Source organism: Rhodnius prolixus, unplaced genomic scaffold (genome assembly GCF_049639745.1).
Source record: "Rhodnius prolixus isolate KJV_2025 unplaced genomic scaffold, Rpr scaffold_14, whole genome shotgun sequence".
NCBI classification, from domain to species: domain Eukaryota; kingdom Metazoa; phylum Arthropoda; class Insecta; order Hemiptera; family Reduviidae; genus Rhodnius; species Rhodnius prolixus.
The window spans coordinates 8307593-8326229 of record NW_027411594.1 but is presented as its reverse complement, the minus strand read 5'-3'; the positions used below and the strand labels follow the sequence as shown (position 1 = coordinate 8326229).

General features: G+C 38.6%; 1 long non-coding RNA gene across 1 annotated transcript; it reads right to left on the bottom strand.

Annotated features, from left to right (window-relative positions):
• Positions 1 to 65: 65 nt before the first annotated feature.
• On the bottom strand, positions 66 to 6960 carry LOC141451819 (uncharacterized). Its single transcript, XR_012457115.1, has 2 exons — positions 745 to 6960; positions 66 to 584 (listed from the first exon to the last, which is right to left on the bottom strand). It is a non-coding gene; the product is annotated as an uncharacterized lncRNA (long non-coding RNA).
• Positions 6961 to 18637: the final 11677 nt, after the last annotated feature.

Genomic DNA, 18637 nt, shown 5'->3' with positions numbered 1-18637 from the left:
TGAAAGCGTATCCTTAGTTAATGAACGATTAAGGTTTACCTGCTTAAGAAAAAGAAAACAAAAAATTATTATTTTTTGTTAATATTATTTATTTACAAAACTTTACTTATGTACACAAAAATGAAATAATACAGAAATTGAGGTTTCAAGCTTAGCGCCAATATACACTCATCAGATAATATTAGTACAGATTAAAAGGGAACATATTTACATACGTATTAAGGGGGGATAAAATAACAAAACACCTTAGCTTGATACACAGGTACTTACGACAAAATATGCTTGAAGCGCTTAAGTTTATATTTTTTATGACCAAGAGAACTTGCCAATTTACAATGGCTACTATATGAGGATACGGACAAATTTTTCTAGAAGATAATAAACAGTAGTGAAGATGCTAAGTACCGCTTGCGTCTAGTCTATGGGCGTCCATCTGGGAAATGAACCAATAACAATCTGAGGCATTTATTCTGTGTTCTCTGTATTTTACTGTAATTGGTAGCACACATGTGAGACTAGACAGGGGCTGCAGCGTACAGGAGTATTTATTTATTTATTATGTAATGAACGCAAACAGTAAATAACTGAAAATGAAAATAAATAAATAACCTTAAAAAAATATTAAAGTTTTCAATAGGATGAAAAAATAAGATATAGAAATGATATACATATATCGTAAGACAGAAAACAGTTTAAATTTCAAAACAGACACGAACAATTTAAACAACATATAGGCAAACTTACTACAAAATACTTGACAATTGGCAACACTGACTTGCCACACAACCTAACACATATCACACACAGACCGATCACACTCAGTCTCCATGAACAGACAAGACAGAAGACACACCAACCCTCTAATGATGTAAAAATATTACTTTCTAAACTAGGTAAATAATTTTTGTAAATTTCGTCACATTATACATATTCATTTTAATAGAATCATTGTTAACAATCTGTAAATATGTTCCACAGATCTGAAGATGTGTCGAAAGCTCCGGCATAATAAATGTATCACAACACTGAAATGGCAATTATTTTTTCATCCTATTTGAAACTATGAATCAGTCACCAAAAAGAATGAACAGTAATTAAAGTTTTCATAATCAGAAAACAAAAATTGGTTTATCTTTACATTTTTTTCTATTTTTGAACATTGTGACCCATTTTTTAAAACGAGAAATAATGACTAAAGTTATATTGCTAGCCACTAGTCATAGAAATTAAGTCAGCCATGACTTTATTTGTCAATTCAAGGTAATTTATTTTAGACAGGGATCTATCAATTACGAGGGTCGTTTGAAAAGTCCGTGCAAAGATAAAAACTACTTAATTTCTTGGGGTAAACCTTTTTTATTTTTCAACATAGTCTCCTTTTAGGCTTATACACTTCGTCCAACGCTGCTCTAGTTTGTTGATCCCTTCCGAATAATAGGATTTGTCCAAGTCTGAAAAATAGCCATTCGTTTCTGCAATCACTTCCTCGTTTGAATAAAATCTTTTTTCCGCCAGCCATTTCTTCATATTGGGGAACAAATAGTAGTCCGAGGGAGCCAAGTCTGGAGAATAGGGGGGATGTGAAACGAGTTGGAACCCTATTTCCATTAATTTTGCGACCACAACTGCTGAGGTGTGAGCTGGTGCGTTGTCGTGATGGAAAAGGACTTTTTTTGTGTGCCAATCGTGGGCGTTTTTCTTGCAGCTCGGTTTTCAAACGGTCCAATAACGATGAATAATATGCACCTGTAATAGTTTAACCCTTTTCCAGATAGTCGATGAGGATTATTCCTTGCGAATCCCAAAAGACAGTCGCCATAATCTTTCCGGCCGAAGGAACGGTCTTCGCCTTTTTTGGCGCAGATTCTCCCTTGGTAACCCATTGTTTAGATTGTTCTTTGGTCTCTGGAGTGTAGTGATGTATCCATGTTTCATCCACAGTGACGAAACAACGCTTAAAGTCCTGCCGGATTCTTCTGGAACAGCTGCAAACCGTCCTTGCAACACTTCACACGATTTCGTTTTTGGTCAAGCGTGAGCAATCGTGGCACCCATCTTGCGGATAGCTTTGTCATGTCCAAATGTTGATGCAAAATATTATGTACCCGTTCATTCGAGATGCCCACAGTACTAGCAATCTCACGCACCTTCACTCTTCTGTCATCCATCACCATATCATGGATTTTATCAATGATTTCTGGAGTAGTAACCTCAACAGGGAGTCCAAGAACGTTCAGCGTCACTTGTGCCCATATGGCCACTCCGAAAATTTTGAAACCACTTATAAACTGTTCTAATCGAAAGTGCAGAGTCACCATAATGTTTATCAAGCTTATCTTTAGTCTCCTGAGGCGTTTTGCCTTTCATAAAGTAGTGTTTAATCAACACACCAAATTCTTTTTCGTCCATTTTTTGAAAATTACTCGACTTCCTCGATTCAAACGAATGCCAAACACAAAGAAATAGACCGATCTGGCTGAAACTTGGTGTGTGTTCTTCCAAGAGATGCTACTAACTAAACATAACCTCGATACGCGCCAGTGGTGCTATCTCTCTGACTTTGCACGGACTTTTCAAACGACCCTCGTATGTGTTTTATTAACTATAAATTTCAATATTAACACGTAACTTCTTATGTAAATATTGTACAGAGAAGTTTCTTAAAAACAATTTAAAATAAATAAATAAAAATTGGATAGATCTTAGTCAAAACGCCTATCGACTGAAACCAGAGTTACAAAATATTTTGAGTCATACACTTTGAAGAACCTTAATGAACGAAATCCATAATTTTTTACAATCAAGTTCAGTTACTGATTGGATCCTGTATCAATAACTGAATCTTTTACACTTTAGAATTTAAAAAACCCTTTACTCACTTCTGTAAACATGGAATGAAGATATATCAGTGGCAAATCATTTTTTTCTTATAACCAAATTTTATTTCTCCCAATATTATTGTCAGGCAAAGTTTTATTACAAAATGAAAACAAAAATTTTAAATTTGAAAACCTGAAGAAAATATTAAGGCTTTCAAAGACTATTTAAAGATCTATTTTTGAAAAACACATACCTGATACCATGGAACAAAATGTTATTTAGTTAAATTTATAAGTTCGAAGGAACATGAGATGTTCTTACAATAAATGGTATAAAAACAAAACTCAAATTACATACGTGAATAATATTTGTAAATAATGAAAGATGACAGATAGAAAGTTTATTGTGTCATATCCTCAAAGCGATTTTTTAAATAATTTTATTTACTGTGCTGTGCTAATAAATCAGGCTTGTTACAAGTTTAGCATGTTTTATCATTTACGAACCTACTTATTAACTTGCGGCAGTTTACTAGTTGTTGTTTTCAAATAGAGGCAATTTTTACATTCGGTGTCAGAAGTTGGATAAAACCGGTAAACGAGTAAGTATTCTGGGCGAATTACCGAAGAAGTTTGAATATCGTATTTGGAAATCTGACGGGGGATTTTTCACTGCTTTTTGACATTTGACATTTGATTCCAATTTTGTTATATGCACGTAAGTACTAGAAAGCAGAACATGGAAGCGTTAATTACACTGATTAAGGAAATGAGAGAAGAGATGAAAAAGGGCCAAGACGAAATGAAAGGAGAGATGAAAAAGGGCTAAGACAAAATGAAAGAAGTAAAAAAGGGCCAAGACGCGATAAAGGAAGAAATAAATAAGATACGAGAAGAAACCAAAAACGAAACAGACAAGGTCCGGTAGGAAGAAGACAAAAGTCCAAGAAGAAAAGAGAAACAGCAAATCCGAAGTGGTGGAACTGGAGAGAAAAATAGGGGCGATGGAACAGTATGTCCAGAAACAGAATAAAGGACGCGGAAACGTGTAAGCCAGGAAATGAAGGCCCGAGAATTGTGTACGGAGCCGGACTACAAATCAAACCGCCCAGCCTTCGATGTAACTTCATCGTGGGCCAATTAATTTAGTACAGTTCAATGCGGCAGCTTCTGCAAATGGTTGGACGGTGCGAGGCAAAATAACTGATAGTCTCGCTGCGGGGAGAAGCTCTGGACATACTCCAGAATGTTCCAGAGGCTCACCGACAGGATTTTGGTCTCTTGACTGGACATTTGGAAAGAAGGTTTGGCGATCGGCTATACTATACTGCATACAATTTAGGACACGATGACAACAACTAGGGGAAGCTCTCCAGCAGTTTAGTACAGATGTAAAAATAGTTTTTAGCTCAGAGAACTTGTCAAGGCTAAGGCCGCCTGCGTTCCAGAATAGAACTTTAAAAGAGGCTTTGTCAAGGCCGTTTGTATTGGACCGTGTATGTGTTGGCCGTTGCATTTGTCGCATAAGTTGGGTTGCTGGCGACATTGTAGATCGTTCAGCCGTATAGAAATACGTTTCCAGGGGGCACTACAAGGAAGCAATCTACACCCCCCCCTCCAAATATTTCAGTGGATCCCCAGCCATTGCGGATTGTACGGCAATGAGAGAGCGGACGCATTAGCGCGAGAAGGCTCATTGAAGGCCCAGCCGGTGAATGAACTGACGTTCCACTCTGTGAAAAGAATCACGCAAAGCCACTACAAAGCAATACGAAATGAGAAAAACTTCCAGGCTGCAGTAGGGAAACGATGGAAAATCTACTTAACCATAACATCCCACCTAACCTGAGGAGAGACGTGGCAGTTGCATGTTTTCGATTGCATAGAATCGGTGTGTTTGACACCCCCATTTGCCCACTATGCAGACAAGACGAAATGGATGCCGAGCACCTCGAGGAGTGTTCTGCTTTGCCAGACGCTCGGGAGTCGGCTAAAGACCTTAATCAATATAGCCGGGCAGCGATGCTCTATTGGGTTGCGCGTGGTCTAGAGGCCGCAAGGCTGGAGACCGGCGTAGGTTATTAAAAAAAAAAAAAGTACAGTTGTCTACCGCTTGGCAAGAGCTGCGTTTCCTGGTGTAAATGATGATCTATTAGAGGGATTTGCCGTGGATGCCTTCACGGAAGGCCTAAAGAAGCAGGCTTTTAAGTAAATTAGCCAAATCAAAGACACTCGGGGAGACGCTGGCTAGAGCTTTGGAGTTCGAGGCAGTAAAAAAAAAAACATCCAAAGGGATCCAGTTCAGGTGAGGCAAACCTACCTGAAGCTATCCGCCGCTCCAAGCACCGGGTAGAGCGAAGGACAAAATTGAAGAAGTTCTGGAGCGATTTGTACCCGAGATTCGAGGACTGGTGCCTTCAAATTCAAATAATAGAAAATCCCTGAAATGTTCATCATTGTCACGAGTTTGGACATGTGAAGAGAGTGCACACTTCCTCAACGCAAAGATCAACAAAAGGAAATAGGAAATGCCACGGGCAGGTGCAGAGGAGTGATAGAGACGCGATTGGTAGGAATATAGGTTTCAGCCAGCGCCCTATTGTAGCAGCCCACCTGCAAGATATGTTAAATAAAAATATCATCGGCCCATCGAAGAGCTCATGGTCTGCGCCAGTAGTTCTCGTGGCGAAAAAAGGGGAGGACGGTTCACCCCTAAATATAGGCTCAGCACCGATTTTAGGGGCTTGAATAAAATTACGAAGACTGACGCATATCCTCTCCTCCTGGTAGTCGAAACCCTGGGAGCGGTTAAGCCGGTGCCGGCATTTTTCCAAGCTGGATCTAACAAGTGGCTATCACCAGATTCCGATTTGGCCGGAAGATCGAGAGAAAACTGCATTTACGACGGAGAGAGGGCATTTCGAATATAAGAAGATGCCCTTCGGCCTAGTCAATCTTTCAGCGGCTCATAGACCGGCCGTTGGCGGAAATCAAAGGTGAGGAATGCCTTTGTACTTAAATGATATAATCATCTTTAGTTCCACACTGGAAGAACACTGCCAGCAACTGGTACGTGTTTTAGTGAAGCTGGAAAACGCTCCGGGCCAATTTGGAGAAATGTACGCTTGCTCAGGAAGTGGTGCGCTACTTGGGTCATATTGTGTCGGCCGAGGGCGTCACTCCGAATCCAAGCAGGTGGAAGCCGTAGCTAGATACCCGGTCCCTCGCGCCGGCAGGGAATTGAAGTCTTTCTTGGGCTTGGCGGGGGTACTACCGACGTTTTGTGAATGGGTTTGCCGACCTAGCCAAACCACTAACCACAACCTGTTGCACAAAGAAATGAAATTACTGGTTACAAAAGTAAACGGTTCCCTCGCACTGCCTTCACGTCGTCCGTCTGTGCGTTAGACTGGCCAAGTAGAGCGGAAGTCCAGCGATAGCCACAGCTCTGATCACCCGAAGTACACCTGTCTAGTGCCACAGGCCTTACTGGCTCTCTGACCCATTGGTGGTCGTTCTCCCCACTCCGCTACGCTGTCACTCATCTACTTCATTGCCTTTACTTAACCCAGATGTACCTGATGTCCTACATGTAGGACACGGCCTTTAGAATTTTTCGAGGTAAGGGAATTTTTTTTTTTTCCAAATGGCAACACTGAAATTATTACCGCCAAGTTCTATTCTACCTGCAAAAATTGTATTTCGCTGTTCTACTCGAATAGAAGTGAAATTTATTGTGCCAGCATTATTACTTTTTAAATATTTGGTTGTGTAGTGATTATGGCGTCTTCTAGGTGAGTATATTTTAAATATTGAAATGTAAATTGGTTTTTCTTATTTACTAGGTTTGAATAAAAGTAATTAATTGGTTTATGAACCATTTGGACGTAAATTTAAAAAATTAAGCACGCTAAACTTTGGTGACCTACATGTAGGACGTTAGTGACACAACGTATATTATTTTACTTTTCTTCTGTTTTCAGTCAATATACGCTAAATGATCTGGTTATGGCATTTGAGGAAGGTCAGAAACAATACCGAGATATTGAAAGGATAAAATTAAACATCTTGCCACCGCTAAATGCTTGCGAGATTTTAACCGACGAAGATTCAGGGGATGAAGAATTAGTGATCGTAAACAACTTACCGGGTTCACAATTGCTTGCTGAAGCAGAAGTGGAAAAAGGTGAAGTGGAAGTCCATCCACAATTGTTACCGACTAAAATTCGGGTAACAAAATTTAGTTATACTTTTAATTTTAAATAATTTAATCTAAAAAGCAAATGCAAGCTTAGCATAAGCAATACGTAGTTTTTATGCACAAAACAATAGAATAGAGTGAAGGTGTACTTTGGACTGCTGGCGAAGGGAAAAAAAAGCAGAGCGGCGCATAGTTAAGAGGTGTGAGGGTCAGTGAGCGCTGGAGCTCGGTGCGAGGCACATGGCCACCTTTTCCTGCGGCTAGGCCGGATTTGGACCTCTAATTTTCCTGGTTGGGAAATTAGGGAAGTTCTGGAAAGGAAAGGGCTAGGAGGACAGTGTGAGAGCTAGCGTGCGGTGTGAAGGACCGGATTTTCCTTTTTCTACGGCTAGGCCGGTTTAGTATTCCTAATTTTTTCCTTATTAGAAAATTAGGAAAAATTGTGTAGCGGGTGAATTACCAGTGGTAGTACTAGTGCCGTGGTAATATACCCTTGAGCAGGGATTGTACGCTACCAAATAAAAAGGGTAAAAAGGGAAGAAGAAAGTGCGTGGAGGACTGCGCTGGAAAAAAGCTCTGGAACAGCATCGTGGGGATCCCGAAGAAAGAAGACAGCGATCCCCTCCGTAAATATCACTCTATGAATTACACCAAAAAGAACAACAACCAGGCCGGGGGTAAGTCCCGTTTTGATTCAAACTGTTTCCCGGAGAAGCGTCTGCTGACAGGCTCTGATTGGATAATCAAAGAACTTTACCTTTTCTTTTAGTAGTTACTAGTTTTACTATTTCGATTCTTTCTTTTGTTGCATGTAATTAATTTTTCTTTGTGGTATTAAGGTTTTCATTATAAAAAGTGTTTCTAGTATTTTTGTGTTAACATTCAGCTTTTATATAAGTTCTAGTTTTTTTTGTCTGTGTAAGGAAGCTTCCGTAATTAAGGTAATTAGCGTAACGTTCAAACTGGAACACGTAAACTAGGTTGCATTTGCCATTATTTCTGTTTCTTTGTGCTTAATAGTTTTTAATATACGCATTATATACTCCTACTTGCCTTTTCTTTGATTTTCTTCCTGCTCCCCCTTCCCACGTAGGTTTCGCCGTTTACTACGGAAGTTCATGTTAAAACGGCGTGGCGCCCAAATATAACGCAGGTATATATATATATTTCCAATTTTTATACACTTTATTTTATTTTCTTTTATTTATTTATCTCTGGTGCCTACACCTCGGCCCACCCCGTCTCCACTGAAGCTACGCCGGGGTAGCGGAAGTTTAGTGTAACACCACCAATCATCACTTCTAAAAATAAAAAAAACCAAAAATTATGAATGGGTAAGAGAAGATCTCCAGAGAGAAGAGGTTCCCTGGGAACTTGAATCTTCTAGGTCTTATGAAAATTTGACCCCTCTGGATCTCTTCTATTTGTTTTTTGATGACAATTTATTTCAAAATCTGACTTTGGGAAGCAACCGTTATGCGGGCAGCAAGAATAACGTAGCTGACTCAACAGTGAATGAAATAAAATGTTTCATAGGTATTCTTATGATGAGTGGGTACGCGATGCTCCCTAGAAGAAAAATGTATTGGGAAACTGCACAAGATAGTCATAACCATTCAGTGGCTCCAGTGTCGTTCTCTTGCATTCCTGCTTTCATGGATAGAGTATGGGATGATTTTTAGGCTAAGGCACCAAGACCTTTTGCTCAGCTTGATAATGTAATAAGGTAGTGTAGAGACAAAGTGGGGATAGAGCTCACTCAGGTGGGCCGGTCGTGGGGGGAGAGAGAGATAGTCAGTAAAAGCTTGGCTGCCACTGAGAGCGGTGTAGTTGCTGTCTGTATGGTGGTTATTAATATTTGGAGAAACTAGGGGCAAGTTGTTGTTGAGCCGAAATACCGAGGTGAGCTAGGTGTTGGGAATTGGTACACTAACTCTCTCTCCTTCCCCGGCCAGCAGGCTATTGATATTACTGTACAAATAATATTATAATTATTCAAATGTAATTTCTATGTAATAGTAATTAAGTTAATTAGATTTGTAAGCGAGTGTATGTTCGTGTAGATGTGGTATGCTTGCGTTGAATGAGTGAGGTTGAGTAATTTAGTCTGTAGGAAATACGTTATGTTTATGGGTTAGGTTTTCTAAGGAAAGAAAAGTGACTCTCTGATTTAGTTGGGGTTGTAGATAAGTGATAGAAAAGTTTTAGTTTCTGTTAATACACTAGTACAGTGAAGCGAGTGTTTTATTCCTTACCTCTCCGTCGGAATCCCCTCCTAACAGGCCAACTGATTACAATAACATTCACAACAAAAACATATTCAAAAAGGGAATTTTAATTCTTAATGAAGTCAAATTGGCTTGCACTGGTCTTACAATTTGACCATCGATTGATATATGATTGCCAAATGTATGACTAGAGACCGATTTGAATATATTGTTGCACTTATTCAATGTAATGACAATAATAAGTTGGACAAAAGTGATAAATTTTCAAAAGTGCGTCCTCTTATAGATCACATGAACGAAAAGTTTCTCTTGCATATGCCACCTATACAACAGCATAGCATCGATGAGGCTATGGTTCCTTACAACGGCCGTCACGGCTGTAAACAATTTATAAAAGGTAAACCGATAAGATATGGTTATAAATTTTGGGTGGGCGCAACTTACTTCGGTTACGTTGTGTGGATGGAACCTTATCAAGGAGCCAGCACAATTACAAATCCCTTTTATAAAGATTATGGCCTGGGAGCAAGTGTGTTATCTTACGTAGATATTCTTTCCTCAAAATATCCTAATATAAAATTTAAATTATTTTTTGATAATTTTTTTTCTAGTATACATTTATTACAGATGTTATCAGAAAGAAATATGTTGGCACCTGGAACTGTCCGCGAAAACAGGATTTGTAAGTGTCCTTTGCCCAAAATAAAAAATTTCCAAAAAGAACCTCGAGGTTCATTTGATTATTACTCTGCAGAGGACAGAAAATTACTAGTAAGCATTTGGAATGATAACAGCTGTGTACTGATGGCTTCTAATTCCACTCCGGTATTACTAACTGTCGCGTATTACTACGCGAATTTATATAAAAGGGATACCTCAGTGGGGGGACTCCCAATTTTTCTACATATGGTTAACTGGCCACACTGTTCGGTTAGCCATCTTTATTTCTTATTAATTTTTATATTCAGTTAGATTCATTTCTTTAGTGTCCGGTTTCAATATATACCTTTTATTCCTTGGTGAACAAAATAATGTTTTATACACGTCTTTCAACTATACACTTCAGAACATTATGTTGCTTGACTTGACTAAATTCGGTGGGCAGTGCTAAGTTGGACACACCCTGTTGGTTGCTAGTTCTACAGTCGGTCGTAAGTCGTCATTGCTCTAGCGGAGAATTGACTGTGTGCCTGTACGAAGTACAGCCTTTGAACTGGACTTGAACGCCATCTTGCCTTCTGCTTGCACATGTCTGCCTTTTGGAAGTTTTTCATCTATCTGCCCTAGACGGCTTCTGTTGTGGCAGTGGCTGTTCTTTTATACTGTGCCATTACACTTATCAAGCGGCATTATTACAATTCACTCAAATATTGGACTCACAGGTGAACTAATTCTTGAAGCGGTAAGTCAGCCTATCTTCTCTTAATACCCCTGGGTGATTCTTATTATTATTGCTTATTCCTTACACCTGAGAGTGGTCTGGCTTACTGGCGAATGATTATTCACCCTTTTAGCAAAATTCATCAGATTGCGCAACACTTCCGCTGCTGGATTCTTCAACTTATTTGGCACTACCTTCAACTTGTTAACACTGTATTATATTCATTTTTCATTATTACTAATACCGGCTATCCCAGTGTTTAAGGGACATTACGCCAGAAGCTTGGTAGCTGTGCCTACATCTCAACAGTGTGCGTCCAGTTAATCTCAGCCTCCTTCTTAGCGCTAATTCAGAGTAGCCTCATCTTTAAGGTTAGAGCTGGTCCTCCATTTGACAGGAAACCGGATTGTGGGGACTTGCTTCTACATCTGCCGTTTCCAACATTCACACCAGCACCTTGGATCTGCATGGGCTACTACAGCTTAATCCAGTCCATTACCAGTGCGCCTGACAAAGGCGTTGCCCGCTGAAGACTGGGTTTTGGGTTATCATCACCAAAAATGATGTAGTGTAGAAGAATAAATGTATAGTCGTTGAAAGCACTGAAAGACTAATTCTTATTTTTCGACCACCTGATTCCTGATCTCTAGCAAGTGGGGTATTTCCATTTTAAATACTCCACACCGACCGTAAACGTGAAACAATTCTCCCAAAAAGAGAAAAAAATGATCACAATAGCCCAACTGGCACTGATAAAAGTATATAATAAGTACATGGGGGGAGTCGACAGGTGTGACGAAAACGTGAGTTTGTATAGAGTAACCATCAGGAGTAAGAAGTGGTATTTCCCAATAATGTCACTGCATTGATGTTGCCGTACAGAACGCATGGCAGCTTCATAAAATATCGGGTGGTAAACTGGATCAACTAGCTTTCCGAAGGCGAATAGCGACCGATTATTACTAGCAACGGCCCTGCCACGACGCCAAAGAGAGGTACAGGTAGACCGTCATCGGTCGAAAATGTGGATACAAGATATGACCGTTTGGATCACTTGGTTGAGCCGCAAGAAAAGCAGACCAGGTGCAGATTATGCCACACGAAAACCACAACCAGATGCCGAAAATGCAATGTAGGATTACATGTTAAATGTTTCATTAAATATCACGGAAATTAATTAATTTCAATTTTAATTATAAATTTTAAATAAAATACATTTTTTTTTTTAAATAATTGACTACCTATACTTGTTTACCTCTATACTTATAAGGGGTATACTAAACCCTGATGTCCTAAATATAGGACGCCCTCAAAAACACATTTATAAATAATTAATAAATTAAAAATTGTTATACGAGGGTCGTTTGAAAAGTCCGTGCAAAAATAAAAACTACTTAATTTTTTGGGGTAAACCTTTTTTATTTTTCAACATAGTCTCCTTTTAGGCTTATACACTTCGTCCAACGCTGCTCTAGTTTGTTGATCCCTTCCGAATAATAGGATTTGTCCAAGTCTGAAAAATAGCCATTCGTTTCTGCAATCACCTCCTCGTTTGAATAAAATCTTTTTTCCGCCAGCCATTTCTTCATATTGGGGAACAAATAGTAGTCCGATGGAGCCAAGTCTGCAGAATAGGGGGGATGTGAAACGAGTTGGAACCCTATTTCCATTAATTTTGCGACCACAACTGCTGAGGTGTGAGCTGGTGCGTTGTCGTGATGGAAAAGGACTTTTTTTGTGGGCCAATCGTGGGCGTTTTTCTTGCAGCTCGGTTTTCAAACGGTCCAATAACGATGAATAATATGCACCTGTAATAGTTTTACCCTTTTCCAGATAGTCGATGAGGATTATTCCTTGCGAATCCCAAAAGACAGTCGCCATAATCTTTCCGGCCGAAGGAACGGTCTTCGCCTTTTTTGGCGCAGATTCTCCCTTGGTAACCCATTGTTTAGATTGTCCTTGGTCTCTGGAGTGTAGTGATGTATCCATGTTTCATCCACAGTGACGAAACGACGCCTAAAGTCCTGCCGGATTCTTCTGGAACAGCTGCAAACCGTCCTTGCAACACTTCACACGATTTCGTTTTTGGTCAAGCGTGAGCAATCGCGGCACCCATCTTGCGGATAGCTTTGTCATGTCCAAATGTTGATGCAAAATATTATGTACCCGTTCATTCGAGATGCCCACAGCACTAGCAATCTCACGCAGCTTCACTCTTCTGTCATCCATCACCATATCATGGATTTTATCAATGATTTCTGGAGTAGTAACCTCAACAGGGCGTCCAAGAACGTTCAGCGTCACTTGTGCCCATATGGCCACTCCGAAAATTTTGAAATCACTTATAAACTGTTCTAATCGTAGGTGCAGAGTCACCATAATGTTTATCAAGCTTCTCTTTAGTCTCCTGAGGCGTTTTGCCTTTCATAAAGTAGTGTTTAATCAACACAAGAAATTCTTTTTCGTCCATTTTTTGAAAATCACTCGACTTCCTCGATTCAAACGAATGCCAAACACAAAGAAATAGACCGATCTGGCTGAAACTTGGCGTATGTTCTTCCAAGAGATGCTACTAACTAAACATAACCTCGATACGCGCCAGTGGTGCTATCTCTCTGACTTTGCACGGACTTTTCAAATGACTCTCGTATACATTATTTATGGATTAAATGCAACTGAAAAAAAATATCAGTTAATTTAAAAAAGTTGCATTTCGACTTTAGGGTTATCTGGGTTAATAATAAAGGGACCGGCAAAAATTGTTGTGTATAATAACAATTATCAAACTATAAACGAAATCATAAGAGCACTCCGTATAAATTTTGCAGATAATCACTCTGTGTCAGATCTTTTCTATAAATGAACACAAAGCAAATGATCTATTGACAGCCAGTCGCATTAAGATTGGATGGATAAACTGCAGGATGCGACGAAGAATGGTCGTGACTAGATGCTATGCATGTTTTAGGATATGGTCATCGCCAAATAGATTGCAAAGGGCCTAACAGAAGATTAGAAGGAACATGTATAAACTGTGGCAAGTCAGGTCACTTTAAGGATTCATTAACTAGTGAATGTTTACTAGCTGTGGTTTTCAAATAGAGAACATTTTTACAATATTTAACAACTAGTATAAAACCTTGCAGAGGGCGCCAGTATCTCATAGATACAGGTCAAGCCTAAGACGGAGCGACGGAAGATGGAGATAGTTTTTGAAAGGGAAGGAGATTCGGAATCTAAGCGAAGTCTAGAAAAAAGCAAAGAGGGTGATGATGATCCCAATTTGTTATACTGCGGTTCGAAGAAAGTAATACAAACCTGGAGATGGAATAAAACACCTACAAAAAAATCAAAACGTAAAATTACTAATTTACTAGCGGTGTTGAAATTTCTGTTTACAGACGAAATGATACAAGACATTCAAAGATATACAAATGTATATATTCTAATGTAGGGGACGGAATTGTGGTTTTGGTGAATTGTAATTATATTTTCTTTTAGAATTCAATTGCTATACATAGAGAATGTAACATTGCTATACATAGAGAATGTAACATTGCTATACATAGAGAATGTAACACGAGGCCGATAAGGTAGTCTTAGAATGCATAGTCAGGAAGTTGATAGGAGCATTGTGCGCGCTGCCGACGGAATGGTGGGGGCCTAGAGAGTGGTGTGTGTGTGTGTAGGGTGTGTCAATGTGAGTCTGTGTGAGTGATAGTATGAGAGAAAGGAAGGAAAGAAAAACAGAACAGTGAGTGTGACCGAACGGAGTGGCTGGTGCTGAGTGCGAAAACCCTGACAATATCAGAGAAGATTTTGGCGAGGAATGGTCAAGCTGCATGTGCTGGCGGCGGGTAAGCCAAATTTGTCTTGAGATCTTTGGGGTCGCCACTCTCTGGTCCCGGTAGGCAGGGCGACGGGCGGTAAGGGGGAACTCCTGTCGTAGTGGTTGTTTTTATAATTCTTAGTCAAGGGTTTTTAATTCATTTTCACATTTTTGTCACCCTTTTTAGTTAATTTACATATTTACAATTTACGTGTATTATTAGTTACGTTACATATTTACAATTTACGTTACTTAGTTAATTATTAGTCAAGGATTTTATGTAAGATAATAAAGTTTTAAAGTGTCGACCAGGTGTTCTTTTTTTTTTTAAATTGAAACCCCTAAGGTTGAAGCAAACATAATGAAGCATTACATTGGTGTCAGGTGTGTGGGGTTTGCGAAAATAACCCCGAACCCGGAGGTATTCGAAGAGTGTTCTATAATTACGTTATTTAAGCACGAAATTGAGGTTTTCGTAAAGGGTGAAATATCGGTTTATTGTTTAGTAATTTTTAATATCAATATTTAGTAAGAAAATATAATTACAATTCACCAAAACCACAATTCCGTCCCCTACGCTAACAATAAAAGATAGATGGACATTCAAGGGAGAGGGATTGCCGAGAAACGGACTCAGAGGAAATAAGAGCTTTGATAGGTCTATTGTACTTAGCCGGGATTTACCACGCCAACCGCATCGACCTAGAAGAACTGTTGGGCATGGACGCCTTCAGACATGTAATGAGTTTGAAGGGATTTTGATTTCTAATAAAATGCATTAGGTTTAATAGTTTCGAGACTAGAAATGCACGAAAGGAAATGGACAGTTTGGTTCTCGAACAAGGTTACGCCCCCCCCCCCAGGACTGGAATTTCTTTGAGTGTCAACCGTCAGTTGGCAGAATTGATGGTTTGGACAAAGTGGAGTTATTGGCCGGTGCAGGTGAAAGAGTTCAGTTCCCCTTGACTTGTCCAAGGAGTTACTAGATGTGTGTGTGTCTTGGCCCTGTCTTTCAACAAAGTGCCAATGGCGGCGCCATCTTGGTGACGTCCTTCTGCTATATAACATTGTGCCAGTGTTTATGGAGAGAAATTGTCTGTTTAAAACTGGATATTAATGTCCCCATTGGTATTGATTATTGTAATTCCTGTATTACCAACTTATGTTAAGTCTTGTACATTTATTATTAAGAAAGCTTTATTTGAGGTATTTGACGGGGGGGTACCCTGTCTGGGGTTTTGATTGTCACAATAATTATTCATGCCCCGATACCTCGTCTGGTATTTTGTAAATGGTTTAAAGAGAATTCCCTATGCACATCCCTGGACATTTATTGTATTGTTAACATTTGTCTCCTACCCATAATACCGTGCCTGGTATTTGTGAAAGAATAGATATTGGATTCTTTAATAGTTTTACTTGTTTAAATGAACAGTTGTCACCCAATACCGTGCCTGGTATTTGTGTTAAAATATACATAGGATTCTGTAATTATATTAATTGTTTATTGAATATTTGTCATCTAATACCGTGTCTGGTATTTAAGGAAAAAATAGATATGGAATTTGTTCATTGTTTTAATTGTATTATAAACGTTTGTCATCTAATACCGTGTCTGGTATTTGTATAAAATTAAACATAGGATTTGTTAATTACTTTAATTTGTGAATAAACAATTATTATTTAAAAAAGGGTATTTCAAGTGTTGGTGGTGTCCCCCACCCTTGTTCCATCCTTTAGACATTTATTTAAATTTGAATTTTAACGTTTTACTTTACACATTCCCCCCCCCCCCCTCATTGGAATTTCATTCATAGACCATCTAGCTCCAATTAGGGACTAATTTGAAACATTTGTACTTAACCCTTTCCAGCTCGATGATGCCATATGGCATCACTAGTTTAAAATGTATTATTTCTTGCTTAATTTTGACCAAATAATACAATTGGCATCATTTTAGTTTTCTTTCATGCCTGTTGGGGCAGCACAAGTCGTAATTTTTACATAATTCTTGCCCGCGAAAATATAATATGTTTTTATTTCATTGTTGTCAACCACCAGAAAATCGTCTTCATTACAGTTGTATTTGTGAAATTTTTTTTGCATGTTTTAAAGCTTTTTTGTTTCTTAATTATTTGTTTTTGTAGAAACTAAGTGTTATTTATCTTTAATTAGGTATGTTTCAATTTATTTAACTTATATTTATTTGTATAATCGAAATTTTAAAAATGAGTCCATATGGACTCTTTGAGCAAAACTTGACTATTAACCATTCTATTTTTTTTATTACATAGGGTATATTCTGACCTGTTTTTTTTAACATGGAGCGCATGTATACACCCGAAGAAGCTATAAAGATTATATTAGACGGTAATTGGTCAGATGTTGACTTAGAATCTTCAGATTCTGAAGATGAACAAATTGGGGAAGTTGATGCCAACGCTAATTTACCCCCAAAAACAGACTCTAATTATACCACTTTACCAAATGAAGATGAGTTTTTTTTACTGAGGATGAAAGATCAGCTAGTTCGGAAAATATTTCAGGAAACCCTTCCAATAATTTGCAGGATCCTGTTTTACCAACCCCTGAAGCAAAAAGGAAACTTCCAAAATTATTACGCGGGAACAACATTAGTTGGGTACCAGTTAGGGATGATTTTCACTTGAATTCTACTAATTTTTCTTTCAATAAAAAACACAATATCACTTATGGATGTGACAAGCCCATAAATTATTTTCAACTCTTTTGTTCGAATGAAATTTTAAAAAATTTTGTGGAGCAATCTAATTTATATTCTGCTCAAAAGACTGCCCAATCTATTGGCACCACAATTAATGAAATAAAATAAATTTTGGGTATAAACATCATGAGCGGAATTGTAAAAATGCCAAGCTATAGAATGTATTGGGCCAGAGATACCAGGTATCCTTGCGGATGCAATGAGCAGAAATCGTTTTGACAAACTTCGCACATTTTTCCATGTGAATGACAATACAAACTTTATCTCTGATCCAAATCACCCTAATTACAATAAATTGTACAAAATTCAACCATTCCTAGATGGAATAAATAAAGTTTTAATTATTTTCATTCTTGCTAACTGGTGCCCAATGATGCCATATGGAATCATTTTCCAAAAAATGTTCAAAACATTCAAAATGGAAAAAAATATTTGATTTGTTCATTTTAAGCATTATTTATTGCAGTGAAAAAAGTTTTTTTTCTCTCTCTCTCTGTATAATAATTCGGTCCGGAAAGGGTTAACTGCCAAAAGTGATACTCCCCTGGAGTTAGAGGTGATGTGGCTTCATTCAATACATGCCCAAATAAATGTGAGATCAAAATTTATGCTATGGTACGCGAGAATCTTCTACATTCATAATGTAATATACTCGTATATGCTTTGATGAAGTGAAACTAGCCTATGGAAGAAAACAGCGAAACATGCCTATTCAAAAAGCGATTCTGCTCCATGACAGAACGCTCGGCCACACACACACACACACACACACACACACACACACACACACACACACACACACACACACACAGCTGCATTAACCCAAGAAACATTGGACAGAATTCATTGGAAAACACTGGAACATCCGCCCTATTCCTAAAGTCTCGATCTGTCGCCGTGTGACTACCACCATGTTTGGGCCACTCAAAGAAGAACTGGGGAGTCATAACTTTGACGACGGCGATGGTGTTCGTGCGCAATTGGTTACCGACGAGACCAGATTCAGAATTTAAAAAAAAACAAAAAACTTCTGATTCGGTGAGAAAAATTTGTGAATAAAAGAGGAGATTATATAGAAAAATAACGGTTATGATGCAACAATTATGATGACGAAGCTCAACAGTAAACTCCACAAATTTTACAATACCCTGAAGAAGGTAATATACTGGGTGCTTCAAAAAAAAGTATACACACTTTGAACTATTGTAGTTTTCCCGCTCTACAAGGTTAATGTTATATTTCTTCGCCAGGTGCCAGCATGATCGTCCCTCTATGTTATATTATCAGTTGGAATTTGTAATATCAACATGGGGGACGTACGTTTGAGTTTTGAAGAACGTAAGCAGGTTATTAAGTGGTACTGGAAGTTTGAGAATGTAAATGAAGTTCAAAGACAGTGGAGAAGGGAGTATGATACAGAACCACCTTCAAGATTA